The sequence below is a fragment of the Mirounga leonina genome, unplaced genomic scaffold (assembly GCF_011800145.1).
Source record: "Mirounga leonina isolate KUSES-001 unplaced genomic scaffold, KU_Mleo_1.0 Mir_153, whole genome shotgun sequence".
Classification (NCBI taxonomy): domain Eukaryota; kingdom Metazoa; phylum Chordata; class Mammalia; order Carnivora; family Phocidae; genus Mirounga; species Mirounga leonina.
The window spans coordinates 24,833,455-24,849,930 of NW_023270387.1; the positions used below are offsets into that span (position 1 = coordinate 24,833,455).

At 43.2% G+C, this 16,476-nt stretch overlaps 1 protein-coding gene and 1 non-coding gene across 2 annotated transcripts in view; one reads left to right on the forward strand and one right to left on the reverse strand.

The window, feature by feature from the left end:
• PRDM10 (PR/SET domain 10) overlaps positions 1–15,264 on the reverse strand; it is a 105,252-nt gene extending 89,988 nt beyond the window's left edge. Inside the window, exon 1 of the mRNA XM_035009304.1 lies at positions 15,167–15,264. The gene's annotated coding sequence lies outside the window, so the exon portion shown is untranslated. The remainder of the gene's footprint in view (positions 1–15,166) is intronic.
• LOC118013563 lies at positions 306–410 on the forward strand. The gene has a single exon (XR_004680054.1). It is a non-coding gene; the product is annotated as a U6 spliceosomal RNA (small nuclear RNA).
• Positions 15,265–16,476: the final 1,212 nt, after the last annotated feature.

Consider the following 16,476-nt stretch of genomic DNA (forward strand, 5'->3'; position numbering starts at 1 on the left):
ACTTCAAGTTAAAGAATTAAAGTTCCCAAAGTTCATGAACTGGTTTTATCAGAATCACCTAGGAAGCTAGGCAAAAAGACAAATTCCAGAGCCTTACCCATGAGAATTTTTTTTTTTTTTTAAGTAAGCTCTACACTCAATGTGGGGCTTGAACTCATGGCCCCGAGATCAAGGGTCAAATGCTCTACAGACTGAGCCAGCCAGGAACCCCCCCCCCCCCCCCCCCCCCCCCGCCGAGAATTGATTCAATCAATTGCAAGGCAGAGGGGAAGAGCAGGCATTTTGTTTTTAAGTGTCCCCAGGCAGTGCTCTCCTCCGCAGCACAGGTATTAAAATTGGAACGATACAGAGAAGATGGGCATGCCCCGCACAAGGATGACAGGCAACTTCATGAAGCATTCCTTATTTTTCTTTTTTTTTTTTAAAGATTTTTATTTATTTGAGACAGAGAGAATGTGAGAGAGAGAGAGCACATGAGAGGGGGGAGGGTCAGAGGGAGAAGCAGACTCCCTGCCGAGCAGAGAGCCCGATGCGGGACTCGATCCAGGGACTCCAGGATCATGACCTGAGCCAAAGGCAGTTGCTTAACCAACTGAGCCACCCAGGCGCCCAGCATTCCTTATTTTTAAAAAAATAACAAATAAGTATCCCCATGATTCTGATGTCAGCCAGATCTGGCTAACTCTTGGACAACAAGGGAAGAAAAATCTTTTATCATGGCAATAACACTTTTTGGAAAATCATTCTAGAAGTAATATGAGACTGATTATAATGAGACCAACACCTGCCTTTAATAAGCAAGGATAAGTGCTCTGAAGTCCTACTGGGACTTAGTGATATTAATAGACATTTATACACAAACATTCAGTATTCAAAATCATCACCTTAAAAAAAAAAGACTTTATTACTAAACAAAAACTTAGGAATAATCCTGACACCTTTGCTCAAAATACACAACTTACCAACCTCCCTAATATGTTTGTGGTATTTATGTCAGAATTCTGAAAAGGCTGAGGTGATTGTTAATTTAGGTGGTCTTCCTTGCCAACCACATCACTCTCATGAGTATTTGATTCTCCAGCTTCCCTCTCCACACGCTAACAAGCAAATCTGTTCCATCCACTTATGAGGAATATTTGAAATAAAGTTTGTATGTAAATATGGATTTATGAGGAACATTTGAAGACTGAAAGATTGCTACAAATGACTCATCAAGTAACACTGAGCGCCCCTGTGTTTCAACTCTGGATAATGGATTTACATAGCTGTAAGCACATTATCCTAGCTCCCTTTTTGAACGGTGGCCTTGTTTCACAAGACAACTAGCAGGGGCATAAATACGAGCTGTGGCCCCTGGCACACCTGGACACAGAAAGCTATTTGGCCCAAATATCTCAAGCTCTTTTGTTGAATTAGCAATTGCAGTAACTAACTAGGAGACTGGCAGGTGGGTGTTCTGGAGCCCTTAAAAGCCCTTCTTACAGATGGTTCTGGGTGGTAACTATGACTCAACAATCACAATTCCAAGTTGTTAGGACAAAATACTGGATAATGTAAAGAGGCATACTCTTAAGTAGTAAGCTGTTTCTTTAAATTCAAGTGCTTTAATGTTTTAAGTGAAAAAAAAAAAACTAAAATTGGTTACAGGATGGGGCGCCTGGGTGGCTCAGTCATTAAGCGTCTGCCTTCAGCTCAGGTCATGATCCCAGGGTCCTGGGATCGAGCCCCGCATCAGGCTCCCTGCTCTGCAGGAAGCCTGCTTCTCCCTCTCCCACTCCCCCTGCTTGTGTTCCCTCTCTTGCTGTGTCTCTCTCTGTCAAATAAATAAATGAAATCATGGGTGCCTGGGTGGCTCAGTTGGTTAAGCGACTGCCTTCGGCTCAGGTCATGATCCTGAAGTCCTGGGATCGAGTTCCGCATCAGGCTCCCTGCTCCGCAGGGAGTCTGCTTCTCCCTCTGACCCTCCTCCCTCTCATGCTCTCTGTCTCTCATTCTCTCTGTCTCAAATAAATAAATAAAATCTTAAAAATAAATAAATAAATGAATGAAATCTTTAAAAAAAAATTGGTTACAGGAAATTATTGTAGAACCCAACTTTTCCTTATTTAACACTACGTGTTTAATACAAGAGAAAACAGTGTAACTACCTGTTCACGATACCTCAACTCCTGAAACATTACGCAGCCTTTTGTTCAAATAGGCTGAGCCACTGCGCTGACCCAAGACTAAGAAGCAAATTGATACTAGTTTGAAGTAATTCCTTTTATATCCAATTTACTTCCTCCGAGAACAGGTTAATGAGGTCTCACCTGCTGCTCATTTTCAAGTTCTCATTCCTCCACCTCAAGTCCCCTGTTTGCAAATTTAAATATAAAACACAGAATGGTCAAAGACAAGTGTTTGATTAACAAGATGGTGAGCCCAGACAGATGACATAATGAGGCAGTTATTGCCTTCATAAAAATTCTATCTTACTGGCATATAATTAAGACTTAAAATCTAAATTCAACCTTCAAATTTCATCTTCCTCCATCCTAATAAAACTAACTATAGGAGGCCAGAGCCACTGTTCTAGTATTCAGAATTATCTTCTACAAGCCAGGACATTTCTTAAAGTACAGAGCAGTGTAAAAATATTGAATGTGAAGGCAAATAAAAAGTTCTTTATCTTAACAACTGAAATAACATCACCTGTCTTAGCTAACTCACAGGCTCACTGTTTAGAGTGGGATGTTTGTTAGAGTATAATAGCATAGGGTGTATTTCAAATGTTAATAACTATTTAAATTATGATCAGCACAGGCTAAGCATTAGATCAGGAGGGTATCTTATCCAGAAAAGTCTTACTTCCAATTTTAATACATTTTCATTATTAAACAATTGATTTGAGAATAAATATCTCTTAACTATAAGCAAGGGGTCTCTCAACTAACTTATTACACTAGAAAATATGTATATTTCAAATTAAAATGGATAGAATTTTAACTCTGTGATTAGCATTTTCTTCCATAAAGAGAGACAAAATATGGCATCAAGCTCCTGTTTAGAAGTCTCAGCCACATCTACTCTGCAAACGCTTAGCTGAAACATTTCATTCAGATGCAGACTATAACATGTTGGATTCATTCGCAAATCCAGTGAAGTGGTTAAGGGAGACCACAAAATTAGGATCCCCTAGTGGGTGCAGTTTTTTATTTTAAAAACTCAGCATAGGGCGCCTGGGTGGCTCAGTCGGTTGAGCGACTGCCTTCAGCTCAGGTCATGATCCTGGAGTCCCGGGATCGAGTCCCGCATCGGGCTCCCTGCTTGGCAGGGAGTCTGCTTCTCCCTCTGACCCTCCCCCCTCTCATGCTCTCTCTCTCTCATTCTCTCTCTCAAATAAATAAATAAAATCTTAAAAAAAAAAAAAACTCAGCATAATCATAGTCCATCCTAATGAAAATGTATACTGTGGAAATCCAATATTACTTAAGTAAACACCAGTGGAATAGTGATAATTAGAGCTATTGCCATTTACTCAGCATCTATCACATGCCAGGCATTGTGAGATGGCCTTTAAATACTCAATTTCAATCTTCACAACAACCAAAAATTTGTACTTGTCCAAGATCATAACGCTCATAAGTGGGATTTGAACCCAGATCCCTTTTACTACAGAGCTTGATCATTTCCCTCTCTGCTGCACAGCTTTCTCCTAGGCAAAACTCCCGAAACTCAAGCGAGGCTTGGATCTGCTCCTGTTGCTTTGGCCTCCCACCAGATGATGCAATCACTAGGTTCGGCTTGATCCCAAAGGAACCGGGGAGGTTATAATTTACCAAACCCCCAAAGAGATTTAAATGGGCAAATCAGTCTATAGCCAGATTAGTTGAGGTAACTACAAAGCTAGAGTGAAGAGTACCCATTATAAAAATCAAATAATAATTTTTAAAAACACAATAATATTTATTAAATGCTTGTTCTGTGCTCAGCATTGTTTTAGGAACTGAAGAACAGACTGGATGAAAGATTTGTATTAAAATTTTCAGCAGAGGGGCGCCTGGGTGGCTCAGTCGTTAAGCATCTGCCTTTGGCTCGGGTCGTGATCCCAGGGTCCTGGGATCGAGCCCCGCATCAGGCTCCCTGCTAGGCGGGAAGCCTGCTACTCCCTCTGCTTGCATTCCCTCTCCCGCTGTCTCTCTCTGTCAAAAAATAAATCTTAAAAGAAAAAAATTTTTTTTTCAGCAGAGAGGGAAAATGTAAATAACATTAATTCACTGTTATACCAAGACAAAAACTACCTGTGTGTACAGAACAAAACATAGCAGCCCTCAAATATTAACTGAGTCAACTCATATCAGGAAAATTAATTACTCCAAATATCTTTTCTGCTTATCTCATGTATATGCATTTCTCTAGCAGGGGAATTGCTGGGCTTCAGGGTCAGCATATCTTTGACTTTCTAGATAATTCCAAACTGGTTTCCAAAGTAGTCATACCAAGTTATATTCCTATCAGCTAGGTATGAATGTTCCTATTGCTCAACAGCATCAGGATTCGGTATTGCCAACTGTAATTTAGGTATGCAGTAATATGGCACTATGGTTGTAATTTGCATTTCCTTGATTAACAAGGTTGAACACCTTATTATGCCTTCATTAGACATTTGGATATCTCCTTTTCTGAAGTGCCTGTTCAAGACTTCCACCCATTATTCTATTAGTGCAGGTAACATCTTATCTAAGATAAGATTCTATACCCAAGGGGCGCCTGGGTGGCTCAGTCGTTAAGCATCTGCCTTCGGCTCAGGTCATGATCCCAGGGTCCTGGGATCGAGTCCCGCATCGGGCTCCCTGCTCAGCGGGAGGCCTGCTTCTCCCTCTCCCACTCCTCCTGCTTGTGTTCCCTCTCTCACTGTGTCTCTCTCTGTCAAATAAATAAATAAAATCTTTAAAAAAAAAAAAAGATTTTATATCCAAGACCTATCCTGAGGTCATGAATACACTCTCCTATATTAACTTCTAAAAGCTTTATTGTTTTGTCTTTCATTTGCCATGCCTCCTGGGTCATAAATTAAGTGTCTGAATATGTGTGAATCTATTTCTGTACTCCTCACAGTGTTCTACTGATCAATTAGTCTATCCTGGTGCCAATACCACACTGTCTTAATTATGACAGCTCTTCTTGATCTCCAGTAGAGATGTTTTTCCAATTTATTTTTTCCTTTTCAAGAGTCTCTTGCCTTTTCTTGGGCATTAACAAAACGTTTAGTATCAGCTTGTCTATTTTTTCAAGTTTGCTGGGATTACATTAAATCTTAAGTCTGTTTCCAAAGAATTAACACCTTGCAATATAAATCTTCCGATCCTTGAACCAGTGTATCTTCCTCATTTATTTAGGTTTCACTTAAAGTCACTCAATAAAGTCATAGAATTTTTTCTGTAAAGATCTTTTATACATATTTTGTTAGATTTAAAATATATCTCCAATAGTTTTTTTCAAAGATTTTATTTTTAAGCAGTCTCTACACCCAATGTGGTACTTGAACCCACAACCCCAACATCAAGTCACATGCTCTACCAATTGAACCAGCCAGGTGTCCCATATCTCCTATAAATGGTGAAAAACCATGGATCTGAAAAAAAGATATGACTGTTTCTAAATGTTATTTTTTAATTTTTTTTAAAGATTTTTTTTATTTATTTGACAGAGAGAGGCAGCAAGAGAGGGAACACAAGTAGGGGGAGTGGGAGAGGGAGAAGCAGGCTCCCTGCCGAGCAGGGAGCCCGATGCGGAGCTCGATCCCAGGACCCTGGTATCATGACCTGAGCCAAAGGCAGACGCCCAACGACTGAGCCACCTAGGCGCCCCTAAATTTTTTTATTTTTAAGTAATCTCTACACCCAACGTGGGGCTCAAACCCACAACTCTGAGATCAAGAGTTACATGCTCCATCGACTGAGCCAACCAGGTGCCCCAAAAAGATAGGATATTTTTTAATGATGTATAGAAAGATATCATTTTTTAGATTTTATTTATTTACTTATTTATTTATTTGAGAGAGAGCGAGCACAAGCAGGGGGAGAAGCAGAGAGGGAGAGAGAATCTCAAGCACATTCCTCACTGAGCACAGAGCCCAACACAGAGCTCAATCTCACAACCCTGGGATCATGACCTGAGCCAAAATCAAGAGTCAGAAGCTTGACTGAGCCACCCAGGCACCCCAAAAGATACCGTTTTTCTTGATGAGACACCTAGACTTTGGGATAACTCATATAGAATTCATATATAAATATGAATATAAGCATTCTTAAAAAAATTTTTTTTTAAAGATTTTATTTATTTATTTGCCAGAGACAGACACAGCGAAAGGGGAACACAAGCAGGGGGAGTAGGAGAGGGAGAAGCAGGCTTTCCACTGAGCAGGGGGCCCGATGTGGGGCTCGACCCCAGGACTGTGGGATCATGACCCAAGCCGAAGGCAGACACTTAAGAATTGAGCCACCCAGGTGCCCCCAAATTTTTTAATGGAACAAAGTTCATCAAAGTACAGTTTCTGCTGCATAATTTAGTTTAGTTTTGGGTATTTTTTTAAGTACTCTTTACCCTCAACCTGGGGCTTAAACTCACAACCCCAAGATCAAGAGTCACATGCCCCACTGATTGAGTCAGCCAGGCTCTCCATAATTTAGGGGGAGGCGGGTTGCTGTTGTTTTTTAAGATTTTATTTATTTATTTATTTTAGAGAGAGAGAGAGTGTGAGCGGGGAGGGGCAGAGGGGAAAGGAGAGGAAGAAAGAATCTGAAGAAGACTCGGTGCTGAGCACAGAGCCCAAAGTGGGGCTAGATCCCACCACCAGGAGATCATGACCTGAGATGAAACCATAAGTCAGACCTTCAAGTGACTGAGCCACCCAGGTACCCCCCCAATTTAGTCTTAATTCTAGAGTTAACATTTTATAGTTATGTCATATCTTACTTCAACAGGTTTAACGTACTTGAGAAAACTTATATGTTACATAAACAAGTATCCTAAACACCAACTGGTTGTAGGTCCTTATATTTATCAATGTATGAAGTACTTAATTAAAATCCAGAATAGGGCGCCTGGGTGGCTCAGTTGGTTAAGCGACTGCCTTCGGCTCAGGTCATGATCCTGGAGTCCCGGGATCGAGTCCCGCATCGGCTCCCTGCTCAGCGGGAAATCTGCTTCTCCCTCTGACCCTCCCCCCCGCTCTCATGCTCTATCTCATTCTCTCTCTCAAATAAATAAATAAAATCTTTAAAATAAATAAATAAATAAAATCCAGAATAATTTCATTCATCAACTTCAAGAGAAGATGGATAAATGAGTAAAGAGACTGAAATCTAATTAATTTACACACCGTCGCCTGAGATTGAGAACCCACACACCTTGCTCCTAGCCTTAGCTCCCACCGCTCTCACATCATTCACTAAATTGTCTCCTTATTCTCATCTGTAAACTAGTTACAATACTGTTCTGTCAATGTCACACATTAAGGATGAAATGTAAACAGATGCCTTAGAAAACACACTAAAAAATTTAGTCAAATGCAAAGCAACAATTAGCCATAGGTGTTAGAGCTATTCCGCCATCAGAAGGACATGATAATAAGGTTGCCTATAATCACAGTTTGTAGTAAGACCGAAAACAGACTGGCCTCAAGATTTTCAAGCAAGAAGAGAATTGCACACAAAAAATAAAAATTTTGAAGTAAAAGGAAGAAAATCCAGGAAATCACCTCGAATATCTTAAAATTAATTACCTTCACTCCTTTATTCCTCCAAACATCTTAGAATCCAGTAAGGAAATGGCATTCTTGTACTGCATTCTATATGAGGAGGCTAAAATCTATCCATCACTTCTCGGAATTTTTAGCATATTTAGGAAACAAGAAATAAGCATAAATAATTGCTACATGATACAAATTAAGTACTCAATAAATGCTATTATTACAAAACAGTACAAAAATCCTGTAGGACATTCAGAGACAAAAGGGGTCACTTTCTTTTTTTTTTTTTAAGATTTTATTTACTTATTTGACAGAGAGAGACACAGTGAGAGAGGGAACACAAGCAGGGGGAGTAGGAGAGGGAGAAGCACGCTTCCTGCGGAGCAAGGAGCCCGATGCGGGACTCTATCCCAGGACCCTGGGATCATGACCTGAGCTGAAGGCAGACGCTTAACTACTGAGCGACCCAGGCGCCCCAAGGGATCACTTTCAAGTAAGATGGTCAACAGGAACTCAATGAAGAATGTGTGGAGGGGTTGGCAAACTACAGCCCAAGAGTGGCTCAACATCTGGTTTTGGATATAGCCTGTGAGCTAAGAATGGTTTTTACATTTTAAAATAGTTGAAAAAGGGCTCCTGGGTGGCTCAGTCTGTTAAGCGTCTGCCTCCAGCTCAGGTCATGATCCCAGGGTCCTGGGATCAAGTCCCACATTGGGCTCCCTGCTTGGCAGGGAGTCTGCTTTTCCCTCTGCCCCTCCCCCCTGCTTCTGCGTGCGCGCTCTCTCAAATAAATAAAATATTTCTAAAAATAATAAAATAGTTGAAAAGACTCCAAAAAAAGAGTATTTCATAACACATGAAAGTTATAGTACATCACACTTTGGGGTCCATAAATAAAGTTTAATTGGAACACAGCCATGCTTCACATGACAGGGGTGAAGGAGCAGTTGTAACAGGGACCATATGGCCCACAAAACCACAAATATTTACTCCCCGGTTCTTTACCGAAAAAAAGTTTACCAACCAACTGCTCGAGAAAGATGGGTGGGATTTTGGTGGACAGAACTAGAGGAGGAGGTGGGGGGTTGGGGGGATTACACAAACATTCCATTTGAGAAATGAAGGTGTGAAAACATGAAGGAAAACTCCAGAATATTTCAGGGACAGTGGGAAGACTGGTTTGGCTGAAGCAGAGGGTCCAAAATCGGTAGTCACTGAGCCACTGATCACTATGTGCTTTGTTACTGAGCCATTTATATTATTGTAGTAACTGATAACAAGCATTCTCATACCAAGACTATGAGATTGGTACTATTATTATCCCCATTAATAATTAAGAACTAGTTAAATGATGGGTGCCTGGATGACGCAGTCCATAGAGCAACTGACTCTTGGTTTCCGCTGAGGTTGTGATCTCAGGGTGGTGAGATCGAACCATGCATGGGGCTCTGCGCTCAGCCCTCAGCACTCGGCACAGCACAGAGTCTTCTTGAGACTCTCCCTTTCCCTCTGCCCCTCCACACCAGGCTCTCTGTCTCTCTCTAAAATATAAATCAATCTTAAAAAAACTAGTTATATGATTTAATAAAGAAACTGCTCTGTCAAATAAATAAATAAAATCTTTAAAAAGGGGGCAGGGATGCCTGGGTGACTCAGTTAAGTGTCTGCCTTTGGCTCATGTCATGACCCCAAGGTCTTGGGATCAAGTCCTTGTTGGGCTCCTTGCTCAGCGGGGAGTCTACTTCTCCCTCTCCCTCTGCCTGCCTCTCCCCCTGCTTGTTTGCTCTCTTTCTCTGTCAAATAAATTAATAAAATCTTAAAAAAAAAAAAAAAGAGAGGGTGCCTGGGTGGCTCAGTTGGTTAAGCGACTGCCTTCGGCTCAGGTCTTGATCCTGGAGTCTCGGGATCGAGTCCCGCATCGGGCTCCCTGCTGGGCAGGGAGTTTGCTTCTCCCTCTGACCCTCCCCCCTCTCATGTGCTCTCTCTCATTCTCTCTCTCTCAAATAAATAAATAAAATCTTTAAAAAAAAGATAGAGAGAAAGGGGCACCTGGGTGGCTCAGTCAGTTAAGTGTCTGCCTTCGGCTCAGGTCATGATCCCAGGGTCCTGGGATCGAGCCCCGCATCGGGCTCCCTGTTCGTCGGGAAGCCTGCTTCTCCTTCTCCCTCTCCCACTCCCCCTGCTTGTGTTCCCTCTCTTGCTGTGTCTCTCTCTGTCAAATAAATCAATAAAATCTAAAAAATAAAAAAATAAAAATAAATAAAAAATTAAAAAAAGAAAAAGAAAGAAAGAAACTAAGCTTACAGATTTTATGTAGTGGGCCCAAGATGAATCAATTTAATCTAGTCTATGAATCTAGGTTTCTTTGCCTTCACAGCCCATGCTGTAGATGCTACAACATACCAAACCTCCATACAGGGTAGAAGGAAATATTTGTTTTCAAATACAGGCATAAAAAGAACATGATTTTATCTGTAAGCTATGACTCTTTTGTGTTTTTTTTAAAAGGACAGTTGTCCCATGAGCTGGTCCAAAGTATTCCACACTTGGAATTAAACTATCATGGCCCTCTTCCTAAATCATAGGAGGAAAAAAAAAAATGTGAGCTTGATTTTCTCAATTTCAACTTTCTCCCAGAAGTATTTCTTAAATCTTTGAAAAAATGACACATTATAAAAATCAATGAGTAAGTAGCAGACCAAGTTTGGTAAAATTCAGCTGATTATGCTTAGCTTGACTTTTTTTAAATGGATTAGGTGCTCAATAGATTTTCTTTTCTTTTTTTTTTTTTAAAGATTTTATTTATTTATTTGAGAGAGAGAGAATGAGAGACAGAGAGCATGAGAGGGAGGAGGGTCAGAGGGAGAAGCAGACTCCCTGCCGAGCAGGGAGCCCGATGCGGGACTCGATCCCGGGACTCCAGGATCATGACCTGAGCCGAAGGCAGTCGCCCAACCAACTGAGCCACCCAGGCGCCCCTAGATTTTCATTTTATTATTTTAAGTTCAAATGATTAATTGAGTTTATTAATTCAGTAACAGTTAACTCAATTACCTATAAGTGGTTTTAAGGTTTTCTTCAAAAGAATAATGCTTCTGTGAGAGCTATCATAAGCATTAAGAAAAAAATCAGGCACACCTACATATTAGCAGTATCTATTAGATGAAACTATAGAAACCAAAAGATAATACATTGTATGAGGGCTTACTGCTACTTGGAAACACCCCACTCCCATTAAACTAAGTCTAAGGCTGCTCAGTTCAACAGAAAAACCATGCAAGCCACACAGGCAAGCCACATATGTAATTTTAAATCTTCTAGTAGCCACATTTTTTTAAAAGTTGAAACAGGTGAAATTGCAATAATATAATTATTTAACCTAGTATATGTAACATATTATCATTTCAACATATAATCAATATTTTAAGAGCACCTGGCTGGCTCAGTGGGAAAAGCACGTGACTCTTGATCTCGGGGTCATGAGTACGAGCCCAACATTGGGTATAGAGATTACTTAAAAATAAATAAATAAATTTTATAATCAACATTTTATCAATTGAATTTTTTTTTTTCACACTGAATCTCAAAATCTGGCATAAAAGTATTTTACACTTACAGCACTAGGCAAATTTCAAGTGCTCCACAGCCACGTGTGGCCAGTGGCTACCATATTGGACTGCACAGATCTAAGGGATAGCTCTTCTAAAAATCACAATCGGAAAAAGGCCGTGGGTTACAACCAGCGAATCAGACCTAGAAAGTGAAAGACATGGGTCAAGAAAGGGAGCTTGTAGCTCCAATATTCTAATGTTGAAATAAGAGTTCAACTAGGAAATGAATAACAAACAATAATGGACCATTTTAGCAGATAATGACCTTTCAGCAATCTACTTGGGGTTCTTAAAATATTGCATAGTGTTGATCATATGTTTGTTTTCTCTACATTGTAACTAGTCTTGCTATAATTGTTATTTGAGATTATCCATAATCTCTCCCCTCCCTCTCCATTTCCTCACCCCCACCCCCCCCACCCCCACCCCCGCCAAGGAATTTTCTAACTATTTCAAAGTTATCAAAAAACAAAACAAAACCTACTTCCAGGTGCTTTCCACAACCTGAACAAATTTAAAATCTACACAGGTAATGTGTAAGCCACTGAAGGATCTGGGGAAGGGAATGGAAATAATGTTTCAGTACTAATAGTGAAGTATCCATGTCACAGAAGGAGGGGGAGGAAACAAACTGGAAAGGCACTAGTTCAGAATGTTCCACATGAATCTTGAAATATGTTGTAGCCTTGAGAACAAAAAAAGACAGAGACCAGATTTAGCAGTGATTCAAGTAAATCAAGTAAACAGTATCATGCCAGAAGAGGGAGAAGAAGACTTCAAAGGAGACTGACCAAAATAATGAAGTCAGCAGCTCCCCCTTACCTTCCTCCCCCTACACAGTACTCCAGAGAATCCCAGAGGGACCATTCTGCAAAGATTTGCTTGTAGCAAACATTTCCTTTTTCTTAAATCACTAGCCCTTTCTAAACACCAGACCACATTCTCATTTGCTAATCTATTAAAGTACCTATGATAAATTTAAGCAGTAATAAATTCTGCTTATAAAAAACATACAAATTCCTGGAGGGGGGTGTGTCTACACTCTGGGAAAAGAGGTGTGGCAGGGGAAGATTACTTTAGGTGGTAATAGGTCAAAGTACATCAGCATTCAATTTTAAAACAAACTCTGACTAAACAATTCAAACACTGCAATGACAACATGTTTAGTAATCACTTTTACCAACTGAAAGTATGTAGTTACAATGTGTTTACTAGTGCTTGAAATGTAAAATTAAGGAAACTATAATTATAGCTCAATATTTTTCAACTCTGATCAACTCTGCGTGTTACTCAGAAACCTATCCCATTAGGACATGTTTCTAAAAAGTAAAATGAATCAAATGTTATAATTCTTTCAGTTCAGAGGGTTTCATAATGCCCCCTTCAAGTAATGGGGAAAAGTACTACAGTGGCAAATCATCAGTGAAGTCATTAGGGTACCGATCTACATGAAAAACAAAACTAGAAACAAAAGCCAAATATGATGCCAAGTTTGTAAAAATGTTTCATACACACACCAAGATTTAAAGCACACTAAAATATCAGCAAGGATTATCTGTGGTAATTTTACTTTAGGTAATTTTTATTTTAACCTGTTTCTATATTTTCTGTTTTCTACAATGATCATATATTATTGTTAAAACTAGTAAGAAAAAATAAAATTAGACAAGTGGAAACTGAGGTTGTACCAATCAATTTAGTATTATATTGGATTGATAGGCTATCCCTTATACCACCATGTTCTAAGCAAAAAGCATTCAGGGCCCTTGAAGACATGAACTTTGCCTTATCTATAATACATACTTGATTACATTCACATGTACAATATATGATGCGCAGATTAATACTTGTGCTGCACAACATTTGGAAACTAAAAATGGTTCATTTAGGAAAAGAGAAAGCAGGTAAGCACCCTTGCAAAACAAAGGAGAGCCAAGAGTGGATGGTCAAGGAATAAATCAGTAAGAGGAGTCACAAGGTTGGGAATAACCTCTTGGCCCAAAATTTTAAAATGTAGATCTACTACAAATTGTTTTCTTTATTTTTTTAAGATTTTATTTATTTACTTGTCAGAGAGAGAGCACATGCAGGGGGCCCCGCAGAGGGAGAAGTAAGCTCCCCATTGAGCAAGGAGCCCAGTGCGGGACTCCATCTATCCCAAGACCTGGAATCATAGCCTGAGCCGAAGGCAAGACAGACGTTTAACCGACTGAGACACCCAGGCGACCCTAAATTGTTCACTTTAAAACGGCCCATTTTTTGTCAATTTCACCTCTACTCATTAAAAAAGTAAAGGTAGACTTCTAAATATAACAGATTGAATCAGCACTACTTTAAAACGCGGCTTTGCCCCCCAACAAAGGCAATTTTCTCAATTCTAGAGTAACATGTAACTATGATTCATCAACGTGGAAACTATTGTGGTGCCGGGAATGGAATGGGTAGAAGAGTACCAAAAACAGTGTACCTTCCTGCCTTCAAAGAGCTTACTGCAATAGGGAGAGGGATAACAAAGTAACGGGTGGTGGAAAGAGGTCACAAAACAGTCACGAGTGATTTTGTTGGTTTTAAAATAATGAAGGTTAAGTACTGTTGAGGTTAAAAAACTTTGTGGAACAAGATTTGAACAGACGATGGTGCAGAATTAGGCACATGGCTGAGCTGGGTGGGACTCATCGCACACTTAATCCTCGATGACAGCACCAAAACCAGCCCTCTCTGGGCTTAAGCGTACACAAACATTGATTGAAAATTGACTGAAATCCAGCAAATCCGCCAAGCAAGGCTAAACACGCACGCACGCCAAGTTCGACAGCGCTGCGTTCATTTTCCTTGGTAGAGTACCTAATACCTGGCTACTGACTAAAAAAGGCTTAACGAAAGCTGATGATCGGCTGGAATCTCTACACTATCAACCCGCTCCCAAGGGCCTCTGGCTCACGCCTTTGCACGCAACACCGAGCGCAGGTTGACCTCGGCCTCCGCCCTGCCCACCCCGGGACGCTGTTTACCAAGACTGACCCAAACGTGCTACCCGCACGCCACTCCAAGCCGGGCCTCCCCGGGTCCCGGCGACGCCAACTTGTAAATATGGGACTGGGGGGGGACCCGCAATCAATGGCAGGTGGGTGGCGCGGCCTCACGAGACAAAGCAGGGCGCCCCAGTCGAGGGAGCCCTCCATCGCGCCGGCCGGCTGCCCGCCTGGCCCCGAGGCCCGGGCCGCGCCGCCACCCCCGCGCTGCCCCCCGGGTACCCGGCGGGCGGAGACCGCCCGCTGCACCCCGAGCGGCCGCCGCACCCCGAGCGCCGGCCCAACCGCTGCGGCAGGAGCGCGCAGGGCGCCCAACTGCCGTCCCGGCCCAACCAACGCGGGCAGGGGAGGAGAGGTGCGCGCGGCCGGCGGAGCGTGCGAGCCACTCGGGGGTCGCAGGGGGGAGGCTGCGCGCGGGGGAGGCAGGGGCCAAGAGGCGCCGAAGCCATCGCTGAACGCAGCGCCAGGAGGGGCTCCTTTAGGGGTTTTTGCCCCTTTCCCCTTAGAAGGTGCAGATGGTTTGACCCCCCACCCCGAGTGAGGTGCCTTGTCCCAGCCCCGGCTGGACTGTACCATCGGGCGGTGCCGCCGGGATTTCTCCCCCCCCACCACCACCATCAGTTTCCCCCCCCACCCGGGTCCGCGGTCGGTTGGCCCCGGCCGGGCTCTGAGACGCGGAAAGAGCTTGGCGCCATTTTGGGTGGGACTAAGCAAAGACGAAACACCCTCCCAGTCGATGGGGTACTCTGGACGCTGGCTTATCCGGTTCCCTTAATCCTTTAGGTACTTACACGACGTTGGGTGAGGGGAGCTGGAAGATCAGCGGGTCCCCGATCCTCTCTCCCTAGGGGTGATGGAAATCGAACCCCCCCCGCCACCTCCAGGTGGTTCTTCCCGCCGCAGAGTGGGAGCAGCATAAAAGGCGGGGCCTTATTAGCATAATCTGCCTGGCAACCTGATCTCGACGTTCTATGATTGGTTGAACTCTGTAAACCCCATGCCCTGCCTAGAGACGAGTAACGCTGGGGCGAACTGACAGGCCCAGATTTAAGACTCATGACGAAGATCCTGAGACGCTTATTCAGGCGGCAGAGAAAGCCAAAAGGAGATTCACACAATGGCCCAATGACTGAAGGCCTCTTTATTTCGTGCTCTGCTGTTCATTTAAAACCCAATCAAAGAGCGGGTCTCAGGCAGCGCTCGCCTGCGTTTGTACTCTAAGCCAATCAGAAGAGCCGACTCTTCGGATTCAGGGTCAAACCGGCCCTGAGGGTCCCGTGGCCGCCGAGGTGGGGAAACGTCCAGCCTCGGTGGCCCAGGTAGAGGGGATGGAGTGCTCATCGGGGTGCGAGCCAGCGCCCCCCCCCCGACACCCGAGAGGCCCGGTGTCCTGAGACGCCGAGCCAGGGGACGTGGCGGGACGAGCGCGCCGCCGGCTTACGGGCGTGCTCCGGCTTGGCGCGCTCACACAGTTCTGCACCTGAGGCCGACCTGCCTGCGGAGCTCAGCTGAACCGATGCTACGCGCGAACCCCGAACGCAGCGCGGGCCTCGGCCGGTCGGCATGCGCCTTCCTGGGCCTCGGGCTCCAGGCGTCTGGGTGTACGGCGCCCGCCGCGCGCTCATTCTGGGCTGACGGTGCCTCCCACCCCTGACCCCGCGACTGCGTGCGTGCTCAGTCCTTGCCAAACCCTGGAGCGCCTCACCGCATCTCTCCTTTTCCCTCTTCCCATTTTTTCAGAAACACGAAGTATTATTCGACACTGATTAACCAGGGACTCAGTCACTCATTTCTTAACCTCAGGCTTCCACATCCTACCATCCCATAAAATTGCCTTCCCAAAGGGCAGCCAAGTGCACAGAAGGGAACCCAAGCTTTGGAGCAAGACGCCCAGCCCTAGATAGCAACCCCTAATAGGAATGGCAACTAGATCTGGAAGAGACCTTGAACCTTTGAACATTCAGGGAGCAGTTTTCCCCTCCAAAACATCTACCTTGCTACATTGTTTTGAAGATTGAGATTTACATGTAAAAATACCTCCCAACCTGGAACTTAAACGAATGAAGTGTTACTGGTGATAAAACAGACAAAACTGCTAAAC